Source organism: Protopterus annectens, chromosome 9.part0 (assembly GCF_019279795.1).
Source record: "Protopterus annectens isolate FY-2018-M chromosome 9.part0, PAN1.0, whole genome shotgun sequence".
In the NCBI taxonomy this organism is placed as follows: domain Eukaryota; kingdom Metazoa; phylum Chordata; order Ceratodontiformes; family Protopteridae; genus Protopterus; species Protopterus annectens.
This window is the reverse complement of record NC_056743.1, coordinates 505,161,593-505,174,418: the sequence shown is the minus strand read 5'-3', so window position 1 is coordinate 505,174,418 and position 12,826 is coordinate 505,161,593. Positions and strand designations below refer to the sequence as shown.

Below are 12,826 nucleotides of genomic sequence, written 5' to 3'. Positions count from 1 at the left end.
CTTACTAAATTACAACATACGAAATTGTGTTAAAGAATGTTAAAAATTTTTTTTGCAAATTTTTTTTCCATTTTTTTATGTTAGTGTGTTTGTATTTTGTATTATATGCTCACATGATTTTTGGACTGCTGATCATGTGATTTTACTGACCTGTATATAAACCAGTTTGGTTTTTAGAAACGTTTGTATTAGTATTGAGAAAGGGTTCTACCCGAAAGCTTTGCTGTTACTTATATAAAGTGTTTTTTTCTCAGTATATGTGTTGACTTCATTATGCTTCAGTCGCAGCCTGTAAATTATTTTATCAACATGGTTTAGAATTAATGGAATTAATTATCAAATGGAATTCTAAGCTAATCAATAACCTGTTGAAGAAATTGAGTACTTAAATGAGCTCATACAAAAAGATTTATTATATATAGTTATAGTACTATGTTCCTTAATGTTTTTTCAAGAAAAGATAAAAAGTGTGATGTGATGGTTTAAAGAAAAGAAAAAAATTGAAAAGGGACACTGACCAATACTATAGGAGTGAGGTATACCCTTTGTTAAAAGAAAATATTTTTTATAATACGACCAATTAAGAATGGAATACATTTTGCAGCGAACTCTGGTGAATACTGACCTAGGGAAAGGAGGTAGTGATAGAGATAGGCTGCAACAACAGTAGCAAGGTAATGAGATGAAACCCCAGGAAGGGTTTTAGCCAACTGATAATCTACAGGATCCCCTATGAAAATCGTTGAGGATGGCAAATCATGGATTGAAATACAAGAACACTGGACTGGGCAATGGGTACATGGAGGGGTTTCACAGTACCAGGGAGGACAGATTTAAACACAAAATGAGAAACAGGTTCAGGGACAAAAGAGGAGACATTAAGGGATAAAATCAGAATTGAGCATGGGGGGATTTTATTATGCAAAAATGGGTTTAATATTTTTAATTATAGTAATATAGTTATCGATTCTGATTATTTTTCTTTATTTGAAAAATGTTTAAAATTTATTCCAAACAGGCAACTAGATGCAGCAGATATTCTGGTTGAGCTTAAAACATGTGTCAGAAAGTTGAACTTAGTATTATATTTTGGTTAAGAGAATAAAAAAATTCTAATAAATTCTCAGAAGTTATTTTAAAAAGAAAGTGTGTGTTCACCCCCCCACCGATTTCTCATATGCTATCTTCATTTGAAATAGCATTGAAGTTATTTAGAAATTTATTTAGAAATAGAAATAGGATAAGGAAACTCACTCTGAGTTATGTAGAGTCAGAACATTTGAATGCTTTGATAAAACAATGGGTATATTGGAGTCATGACACTAGTGGTGGAATAATGATTAGTGATACTATAGACTATACAAGTAGTATGTTTAACATTTTGTACTACTTTTAGTGAATTTAAATGATACCTGATCTAACATAACTTATAGAGGAATAGATCTTTATTTAGAAAAACTTCTGATGGATAATAGAATTGCTTTAGATTTATACAAATTTTGAAGGTGAACAAACCAATTATCCCTGCTATATCTAGGATACCAAAGATTCACAAAAATATTCTCAAACCACCTTATAGACCAATAGTTTTTGATAGTGCCTTTAAGACCCAACCTCTTGGAATTTACATCGACAAAATGTTAAAACCTATTTATAGTCATGAAGGATATCTATTAAAGGATTCATGAATTTTTTTAAGAAGATTGATCACAGATGTGTTGGAATGGATGGCTGTTTTTTATTAACCATTGATACTGTAGATATTTTTAATTCCATTCAATTTGAAGAGGGATTATCATTTTATCTTGATGATTTTATAGAATGTAAATTTTTATCAGGAGAAAAAGTTAAACTGCTTTTGGATTTTGCTAATTTAGTACTTGAAAATAATTTGTGCACCCATTTATGATAACACTGTACTTCCAACTTGAGAGAAAAATAAGATATTCCCTTCAATATTTTCAATATATCGGGCTTTATTTAAGAAGTTTAGACAACATATTTATTTTATGGACAGGATCAGATGATAAGGTTGTAGATTTTATTAATTTTCTTTGCATGATTTTATAGGGTTTTTAAATTTTATCTTTAACTATGGAAAATAATCAATTAATTATTTAGACTTTCATTGACAGTGGCATAGGCTTCAAAACAAAAGTTTATAGGAAACCTATAGTATTTCATAATTACATTTAAAAATTTACACTACTCGTCCATTAAAATAAATTTAGTTAAGGGTCAAAATAATAGGGTGGCCTAAATGACCTCTAGTCTGCAGAACTTAGAGGAAGAAATACAGAAATTAAAAACAATGTTTATTGAGAGAAGGTATCCAGAACTGATGGTGAAATACATTATTAGTGATGTCTACTGCAGATGGGGTACTAAGTATACACCACATCTAGGAAAGGGTGGTGTTACAGTGACAAACAGTTCTAAAGGAATACATGCTGACAGAGGTTATGAAACAACTTGAGCACTGGCTGACAGTGAGAGTTCTGGAGATATAAATATTATAAAAGGGATTTGGAAGTTTCTTAAGGGTGGTGACAAATTATTGAAAATTCTTGGTAATGAACCCATTTTTATCATTAAAACATTGGTCAGTATTAAAAAAAAATACTAGAAGGAAATACTAATAAGAAAAACAGTAGAGAAGAGAGGGTACATTTATGTGTGGATTCTGTAGGCAGAGCCCTTATATTAATGAAGACAAGTTCATTGTGTTAAATAGCTTGAATTTCAAGGCAGCATTCAAGCAGGGGAACTGTGCATCAGTAGGCATTATATATCTCACTAAATGTTCTAGATGTGATGGATTTTATATAGGGAAACTGAGAGACCATTGAGAAACAGGATTTATAAGCACAATTACAATATTAATAAGAAAAATTACAATAATGCACTTGCAAAATACAAGAAATGATGTAGAAAATACAGAAAGTTTACTTTTGGGACCATTTAAAAAGTAGAAAGAAGCCCTAGGAGAGGTGAATGGGAAAATTGGTTACAGTACAAAGAATTAATGTGGCAACTAAGACTGAAGGCAGGGACATTCCCCTGGGTTGAATGAGAATTTGTCCTTGCAGCCAGTACTCAAGTTAAGAGCAGAAAAATTATAATTTGAAAGATTTTAAACAAGCTAAACATTATATTTTGGTCAAAGGGCCCTTGTTATTAAAAGGAAAACACAATATTTTAACAAGTTAATATGTAATTCATTGAGAATGATATACAACTGTAATAATTCATATTTTAAATATTTAATATAGATATAAATTGATGTTTAAGTAATTAATAAGGAATTGTTTATACATTTTTCATACATCTTTTATGAATTATAGGTTTCTAAAATGACTGTATTTGATTATTAAATATTTCAGCTTGTTCAGCTTTGAACTGTTGATTTTTAAAGAATGGTGAACTGTGTTTTCAAAATCTTAACTAATAGCACATTAGAAAAGGATGTGACATTTTTAGTGGATTATTCTGATGAAGTCTCCAGTGTGGGACAAAAGAGCTTAGTTTATGTTCTATTAAAGATTAGTTGTAAAAGTTTTATTGGTGCCTGTTCTAATTCACACTGTTTGTTGTTGTTAATAATCCTATGTGATGTTAATTTCGATTGGCAGGTTTATCTCTACAAAATATGCACTAAGTAGCCTCAACCTATTTGACTTGACTCAACTCATTTCCTCCTCACACGTTATAACTATCCCAAAAACTGTGGTTCAGTTCTCGACTGGATATTGGGGTCTGATCCCACTAAGAACATCTCCAGCAGTATCGTCTCTGATTGCCTAAGTGACCTCCTCTCTGAATATGCAAACAGACTCAGTATCCATTATGTCAGACATCAATTACTTCTAACTTCCCATAACCCCACTAATTTTAACCCTGATACATTTTATAGAATCCTAAGCTCCTTTAACTTGTCTATCCTGAAAAATATTCCCCTCACTGAAGCTGTACAGTTTTCCTGAAAATCCTTAATCATCTGGCTCCAACTAGAACAAAACGAGTAAAGAATAACCATAATTCTTGGGTATCCACTCACAGCAGGTACATAATGCATGAAAAAAATAGGGCTTGGAAAGAATGGCTCTAATGCAGAGCTCTCCAAACCTACAATCATAACCATACTAAAAAACAGATTAATGCAGACAAGAAAATCAAATATAGTAACCTCTTATTAAATCAGTGCTCTAACCCTAACATTTTCTGGATTTCTATTAATAACGTACTCCATCCTGGAACAATCATTACTGCTAATTCTGTCTCAAATAGCACTCCCTTTAAAATAGCTGCTCAATTTAACACACATTTTATAGAAATCGTTAAAGCCCCCTCCAAAAGACTATCCACCTAGCAATCCTGATATACCATCTCCTCAGGCAGCAACCATTCCTTGTTTCACCCTAAAACCCATCAAGACCTTGGATATCAAATTGCTACTCCTTAGACTGAAACCTTGTTCTCTTTCATCAGATAATCTCCCAGCAGAATAACTTGTTGCAGGTTCCATAGCCTATCTTCTGTATGTCCTAATTAATATATCTACCAAAGAATTACACATTCCTTCTCTACAGAAAATAATCCTTAACATCCCACCTTCATAAAGGAGGAACCTCATCTGATATAACCAATTTCAGACCTATTGCCAAATTATCCCCTTTGTCTAAACCTCTGGAGAAGTGCATTCAGAATCAACTGTTTGAACACATCCTTCAGGAAAAGCTGCTTACCCCCACAAAACATGGTTTTAGACCCACCCATATCACTACCATGGTCTTATTAACCTTCCCAGATACTCCTTAAAGTCAGAGAAAAAGGCAAACTAGTTTCCTCTGTATTCCTTGATCTTTCTAAAGCTTTTGATGTAGTCACTCGCCAAAAAGTCCTCTGTCAGCTGTCTTCCCTAGGGCCATCACAATCCAAACTACTATGGTTTAACAACTAGTTAGCCAATAGATATTAGTCTGTTAAATGGCTCTCCATCTTTTCTCCCTTTCTTTCTGTCAATATTGGTGTGCCACAGGGCTCCATTCCTGGCACTCCACTCCAGTATATTCACTAACAATCTATGTAAATCCACTCAGCGAGCTTCTCTCATACAATATACTGATGATTCTACCATAATATTCACTTCAGATAACCTCATACATCTTCAGAGAATTACTCAGGAAGCTTTTACCTTTGTTGAAAGTTGGCTACAGGATAATTAATTCCTACTAAATCCAAAAAAAAAAAAATAAACAAATAAATAAATAAATAAATTACTTTTTTTCCAAAATCCCATTTCCATCAAAAACAACCTTAAAATGTCTTCCTTAAATAATAAAATGATGAAGTTACCTCACAAACAAACCTACTTTGGCATGATAGTTGAAGACAATCTTAAATGTGTTTACATATCCACAACAGTATCAAAAAAAAAACACCAAAGACTAGACACCCTTTACAGAGTAACAAAATTCCTAACAAACTCTGCCAAGGTAACTCCAACTACCACTTACCCTCTGTTTTATGGAGTCCTTATCATGACCAATCCACAAGCCTCATTTAGTTCTAAACTTGAACAGTGCTATAACAAAGAAGCCAGACTCGCTTGCAACAAACATTACTGGACCCTTCACTGTTCAGCACTAAATGCACTTAACTGGCCCAGACTTCCTCACCACCTATCTTATACACAGCTTTCCTTAATTCACAAAATCATCTATATCCTGGCTGTCAATTAGCCCCATATGCCAATTCTATCTACCAAACTACTCCCTTTGGTCAAATGATAAACAACTGCTTACCATCTACAAACCATAAAGGGCTGCTGGGGTCAGTCGCTATTCCAATAATGCAGCTAGATCTTGGAAGAAAATTCCTATACCAATCAAGTCTATCTCATCCCTTCATCTTTCCAAGCCATTACTAAAAGACTTCCTCTCTGCTTCCGGGCTTTATCCCTGCTCCTCATATGGGACATAGCTTCTCCTGACATCCTTCTTCATCACATTCTTGTACCTCCTTTTAAAGCACTAAATCACCTAACCTGCTTATCTTAATCTAATACTTCACTCTACTGTAGTATGTAAACTACCATAACTTCTTCTAAATAACACAACCAAATTACCATTCCATCACTACTTCTGTATTAACACTTAAGCTTGCTTATCCCCTCTAATACCTCACTCTAATGTATTTATTAAATTACTCCTACCTATGTGATACACCACCCTTCTATCTGTAAATTATCAATACAAGGCTTGTATAATAATGCTTGTGAGTATTGATACAAATTTTATTATACTGACTACTGCGCTATGGAGTCTCTGAAACTGCATTATAAAAGTTGTTATTGTAAATAATGGTTGCATTAAATTGGTTTCCTAAAGCTTTTCTCTCCAGGCCTCCACTGAAAAAGGACACCTGTGCCCAGTTGGACTTTCCAGGTAAACAAATGTCAATAAATAGTGAAATGTCAAAGACAGAGGTTAACTCAATGAACAGAACTCCAGTAAGATTTCCTTTATCCACATTACTTAAGATATTGTCAGTCAGTGCCAACAGAACAGTTGTTAAGCTTTTTAGCTTGGAATCCATGATGTTTGATGGGGAGCAGGTGGCATTTTTGTAGTGAAGTGGTAAGTTGGTTAACTATTATGTTTTCAAGAATTTTACCAAGGGAAATAGCATGAAGATGGGGTGAAAGAGACTGCAAGAAGTGGGACTGGTTTCTTTTGGTATTTGTGTGATGAAAGATAATTTCCAGATATTTGCTAAAGTGTTAGTGGTGAAACCTTCTAACAATGTACAAAATTAATGCAGAGTTTATAGTCATTTAGACGAAAACTGCATTGTAGCAATTCAACAAAAGGTAACAAAAGAAAGTCATATGGAAAAAAGGATAATTTGTTACTGAATAAAGCCATAATACAGAATAGTAAAAAGGGAAGGAGTCCAAGTATGGTGTGGATAGATTACAAAAAAGCATTTGATAGCATCCCACATATATGGATAAAGGAGTGCTTACAGATTTATAACATACATCCTACATTAATCAGTTACATCATAGTAACTATGAAACAGTGGCAAACTACTTTGCAAATAAGCCATGACTGGTCCCAAAAGGTATTGGATCAGTCAGACAAAAAAACAAGAAAAATGCTTCACTCTTATCAAATGATATATAAAAATCAGTGTATACCAAAATCATATGTTCTACACTCTGAAGGAAGTATGGGCCTTCTCAAAATTGATTATCAGTTTGGATCTGCAATCGTGGGACTACATACATATCAGCTGACCTCATCAGATCCAAACATAGTGAAAGTTTTAAAACATGAGAGGAAGTCTAAGATGACCTCTCTTAGTTAAGCAGAAGCACTTTGGTGTCAAGTAAGAATGGAAATCAGACCAGAAGTAATCAAAAATCAGACAACAAATGAATGTGCTAAGAAAACAAAAGAAAGAATATAAGGAGAAAGATCAGATGAGAATGGAATAAATGTGGAAAAGATGCTAAATATAAGCGGCAAGTCGAGAGATCTCCTGGAACAACCTCATGTAGATGAGGATTTGATGCAGTAATTTTTAAGGAGCGCTGAGTTGAAACCACAGATGAAAGGTTAATAATGGCAGCACCGGATAGTGAACTATGTCCATACTGATTTCCAAAGGACATTGAATATATGGGAGAAATAGACAAATGCAGATTCTGTAAAAAAAAGAATTGGAAACAGAGGCAGAGGTACACTAAAAAGTATAATGTGTCAAGACTGTTGCACTAGAGATTGTGCAAACATGACAATATACAAGTAGCCGAGAAGCACTGGAAGCATGAATCACAAAGCATTACAGAGAATGATGAAGTGTAGATTACATGAAATCGCCCATTACCAACAGTTAAAAAAATACAGATGTGAAAAAAACAATTATAGTAGTCCATGAAAAAAGTCAAAAGTAGCATTGATCATTGAAGTTGCAACATCTGTCGAGTACACTGTCTCATGTACAGAGAGGAACACAATGTCATAAAATATCAGGATTTGCAAACAGAAGTGAGAGCAGTATGCAGGAAAGATACCCAGACAGTCTCAATAATAGCAGGAGCACTGGGTTTAATAAAAAAAGAATTTACAGTTGTATTTAGATATACTACCAATACGTGGAACTCCACGAATTGCAACTGGGAACATTGCAGGTGCTGTGAAGAGCAATTTTGGCTAACATCAAAGAATGAATCAATACAAATTTCATAAACTTTAATTATACTCTGACTTTGCAATAGGGTCCATTCCCATCATAGTATTAGAAACCCAAAAGATCTGGAGAAATTAAACCATGAAGCAAACATTGTATCTGCTTAAAAAAGATGGTGGTGCCATTTCTGCAGTGTTATAAGAACCAAGCGCAGATATTGTCAGGTCCAGATGGTGAGTCCATACAAATCTGTTCAAGTAGGCTTGAAATTTGCTTAGAGGTAATTAGAAGTAGTTTTTGAGAAGGAAAAAGGTGGAATGAAATCGTGTGTGTGTGTGTGGTTAGGCTGTCTTTGTTATAGAACACATCGATCCAAAAATTACTAACCATGAATACAACATAATTTAGTAAAGCTTTCTATGTGTCTGTAATTTTTTATTTATTTAATATTTGATATCTTGGTAAAGTATGTATGGCTGACATATTTCAGAGGGCATCCCTGTTGGTCTGGGATACAAACAGCATTTTCCCCTCCTAAATTCCTTTAAATACAAAGATAACTACATACAATAAGATGCAAACTTAGAGGAAAAATTTTCATAAATATGCAGGACACTAACATGCACAAGACCAGATCTCACTCATTTGATTTTCTATGCAGAGTACATATCTAATATTTCTAGAGCATTCCATGGCCTCTTGTGAGACAAGTAGACCATACAATAACAATAGCCATTGTTGTCATAGATCTCACCTCTTACCATCAGCTACAACTAATCCTAAATTCTGCCTCCCTTTTTCACCACTAAGAAATCTGATGCAATACCTCTTAACACATCCATTTATTGTTCCACCTGTATCTCCTTCATTGTGCTCTAGACCTAGAACTAGACCTGTTCAGATATGCAATGCATTTCTGGCCCACAACAAGGACACATTTTAACAAATGCCTTAGACAAACTGCATGGTATGGAGAGCTACAAAACACATTTCCTCAGATACCTTACAATATTTCTTCTATCCACTTGCAAGAGAAAAGATGTGTTGTATCTGTGCTATGATCTACCTTCTCCACATCTCTAAGGAAATCGAGTCACTAACAAGTACATTTAGCTTTTCTGGTTTGCATTAGAAAATATAGGTGTAGTAAGTGACATTTGAAGGTCATCCCTTTAGGACTAGTAATCGAGTCATTAAATGTTGCTGATCATGAGACTGCCTCTAAAATTCTCACAGAATCCTCAAAATATTTCTTCCTTGGGAGATAAACTGTATTACTGGGAACTCCCTGATTTCATAATTGCAGTTGTTCCCCGATTGCTTGATGTCATCCTGGAGTGTCAGACCATTCTACCCCATACCAATAAGAAATGTTGAATCTGCAGGTTATTTATTATCATAGATTTGAGGAAAATCAAGTTTTGATTGAATATTGTTTGAAGAACTTAAAGTAATTTTTAGCAGAAAAATAGTGGGTCTATATCAGATAGTCGAAGTTCCGTAACACCGAACACCTAATGCTCGAACCATTATGTTCGAAGTTACAGAACTTAGACTATGTAAAAAAAAAAAAAAAAAAATATAACGGACAAAAAAAAAATTGTTGTAAGCAAAGGGGCAAAGGGGCAAGCCCCCCCCACCCCCCACTACTTACATAAACCAACTCCAAGATCGCACCACATTGAAGTGAATGGAGACCTCTGCTTATGGAGATTTCCATTCAAACACTCAAACCTCTACAAATTCGAACGCATGGTCTTGACCATATATGGTTCGAACTTGTAAAAGTTTGACTACGTGATAGGAACCCAAAAACAGTAGCCTTAAGAAAATCCTCTCTGGGCCCAGGATTACAGAATTTCAGTAAGCTTTGGATATATAGCCTCTATGGCTTCTAGGGTATAAACAAAGACAAAGCACTCCGTAGGTCATCCATTATCAGTAAATTGACTTAATGGTGTCTGTATCAGTTTACTGTATCTACTTCCTTGAGTAACAATTGGAATCAGGTGTTTATAGATTGCCTTTATCCCCTCATCCAATAAGCCAGGGACATATAAAACTCAACTTCCTTCCAGTGTATCTGGTAAGAAGGCATTTTCCACAATACCATGACACATATCAAAATAGTAGGGGAAGTTCTCCAGAGCCCTGCCCAAATTTTCCTTAACAAGTTTCAATTCCCCCCCTCGGGTTTCCCCTGAAAAGAGGCCACTGGCCTAGTTGGACAAACCTGATTAACAATACAGTTAAATAGCTCATATAGAAACCTGCAAATATGGTATGAATAACCCTCCTAATGTTGTGGAAGCCCGCTACAGTTCTTTTGCCAATCTTTCCACTTCTGCAGTACTACTTGGGGGTGTGGAAAGAAGCAAAGGACCACATCAAATATAGTAACTCGAGGAAAAAAGAATCCCTAATAACTGTGCACAAGGAGCAGTATTAATAGTTAATAGTGGTCTATTTACTTGGTTGCCATTTGGGTGGCTTCATGCAATTCACATAAACAGTCTCTAGGTGGGTATATATCAAGAATTTCTCCTAAATTTGCTGAGAGTATGTATAGAATCTGTTTTATTATCATTGAGAGTAAGCTGAAGCTATAATAGTCTGATATAGCAACCTGAGTGATTTGTCTTGGTTCACAAAGAATCATTTTCAAATACATTTACTTTGAGATTCCTGCTTCACAGTCTGACAATTTTTACCTCTTAGCTCCTGTTTATAGCTTGTATCAAAGGTTCAATGACCAGAATAAAATAGAAGCTGGGATAGCAGACATTTCTGCTTTATAACATTTCCAGTCTATACTTTGCAATTATTTTCAGTACAATGTATCAGCAAAGACCTCCATGCAAATTTTATAAGCTATCTTAAGAACAGATGCAGGTGGCAGGCTTACACAATGAGATTGGAGGCTTGTTTAGCTGGAGGACCATCGCAGTGGTTGCTTGTGGCCATAGTACCAGCAGCCTCTGGCCTTCCTATGATCTTCAGCAGAATTCTAGCCAATCATCCTGCATCTCCCTTTTGAAATATGTATACACCTCCACAGGGGACTCATCGACCCCTGCCCATTTACTATTCTTTTACTGAGTTTATCAGTGGATATTGGTTAAAAAGTCTGTCTTGATCTTTGATGATAAATCTCTTTAGGAAAAGGTTAACCAGGAAATCACTTGGAGTCTGTTATTGCCACCAAAGATATGCCCTAAAAGGGAAGGTACAGTTTAAAGATTCTTTGCATAGGAACAGACCCCTTCAGTAAAAGCTTTTAATATAATCTAAGATTGTATGATCCTTGGCTGAATATATTATATAATACAGTATGTGGGGGTTAGCTTTATATTCATTTTTTCGTATATTCACTGAAGTGGTTTGTCACTATGTGAAACCAATGAACCATACCATAATGCCCAAAAGGCCTCCAAACTTAGACACACCAAATTGTCTCTGTAAATAATTTGATGTTGTATTTCTTCTACATTATGCTTAATTACAGCATGTTAGAGACTACATGCTGAGATCTGGACTGCCATAAGGAACAAAGGGTGATGTGCTACGGTAACTTTTCCAACTGTACTTCTTTTCATGTTTGGAATAAAGATTGAATCTGCTGATAAATAAAACAAGAACATCCTCTCCTTCCTTGCTTTGGCTTTGCTGAGAAAATACAAGGGCATTTTAAAGAATTTATCCCATCTACTGCAGCAATAAGTTTCTAGACTCTGCCTATCACTTAAGAAGTGGATGGCCATTGTGTATATCCTTTAGAAGGTACAGAAGTGAGGACCATAGCTGCTAAGGCTCCTTGTTTCCAACTAGGCCTTTAGTTTTGGTGATTCTGGCTCTAAATGCTTTCAGAGGACCAGGCTGAGGCACCAAAGGCTAGGAAATGGAGCCCTTGGCAGACATTGGTAAGAAACAGATGGGCAGATTCTGAAAGAATGAGGTGACCCATTAAACTCACGTTTCCTGTCTGTTAGTTCTAGTGGAAACATTTACAACACATGAGAAGTATGTAGAACAAGGCTGACTGGTGCCAGAAAATTCCTTCAGTAAGATCCTTATACTCTGGCATGCTCCTCAACATTTTCATTAACACCAGCTCTCTTTTTAAGGGCGTAATTAGTTTCTGTTGCATGGTTAAAACCCACCCCATTCCAGGGTAATTGTGCTCTACTCAGGTGTTAAATGCATTATCAATGGTTAAACACATTGTAGAGCCAAGCTGGGGGATATAGTTTGAGGTTAAGGTGACTTGCGTTACAGCTATGTGGCTCCTTAACCTCAGCCAGATAATTTGATATCCTGGAAAGTATCCAGGACTTTCAAATCAACAGAATAAGAAACCAGAACTGTCACTTCTCCTTTTGCTTAAAGTGTGTGGGCAAGAGATTACTGCTGTATATCCCAGGCTACTCAGCTTTGAATGTTCTAGATGGAATAAATCACCATCATCACACTGACCCCCTATTTTCCATTTTTTATATGGTGTTGGGGTGTTGCATCAGCTGTCGTCATAATCTCTTAATTCAATGCCACTTTCCTACCTTCCTTGAAAGTCATGTGAGACTGTTGCAGTTCTTCTGTCACATAACCAATCTATATGTTTGCTGGACATCTT

The 12,826-nt window shown here is 35.3% G+C and overlaps 1 protein-coding gene across 3 annotated transcripts in view; it reads right to left on the bottom strand.

Annotated features, from left to right (window-relative positions):
• DUSP26 (dual specificity phosphatase 26) overlaps positions 1 to 12,826 on the bottom strand; it is a 175,579-nt gene that overhangs the window by 46,261 nt on the left and 116,492 nt on the right. The gene's annotated exons all lie outside the window — the stretch shown is intronic.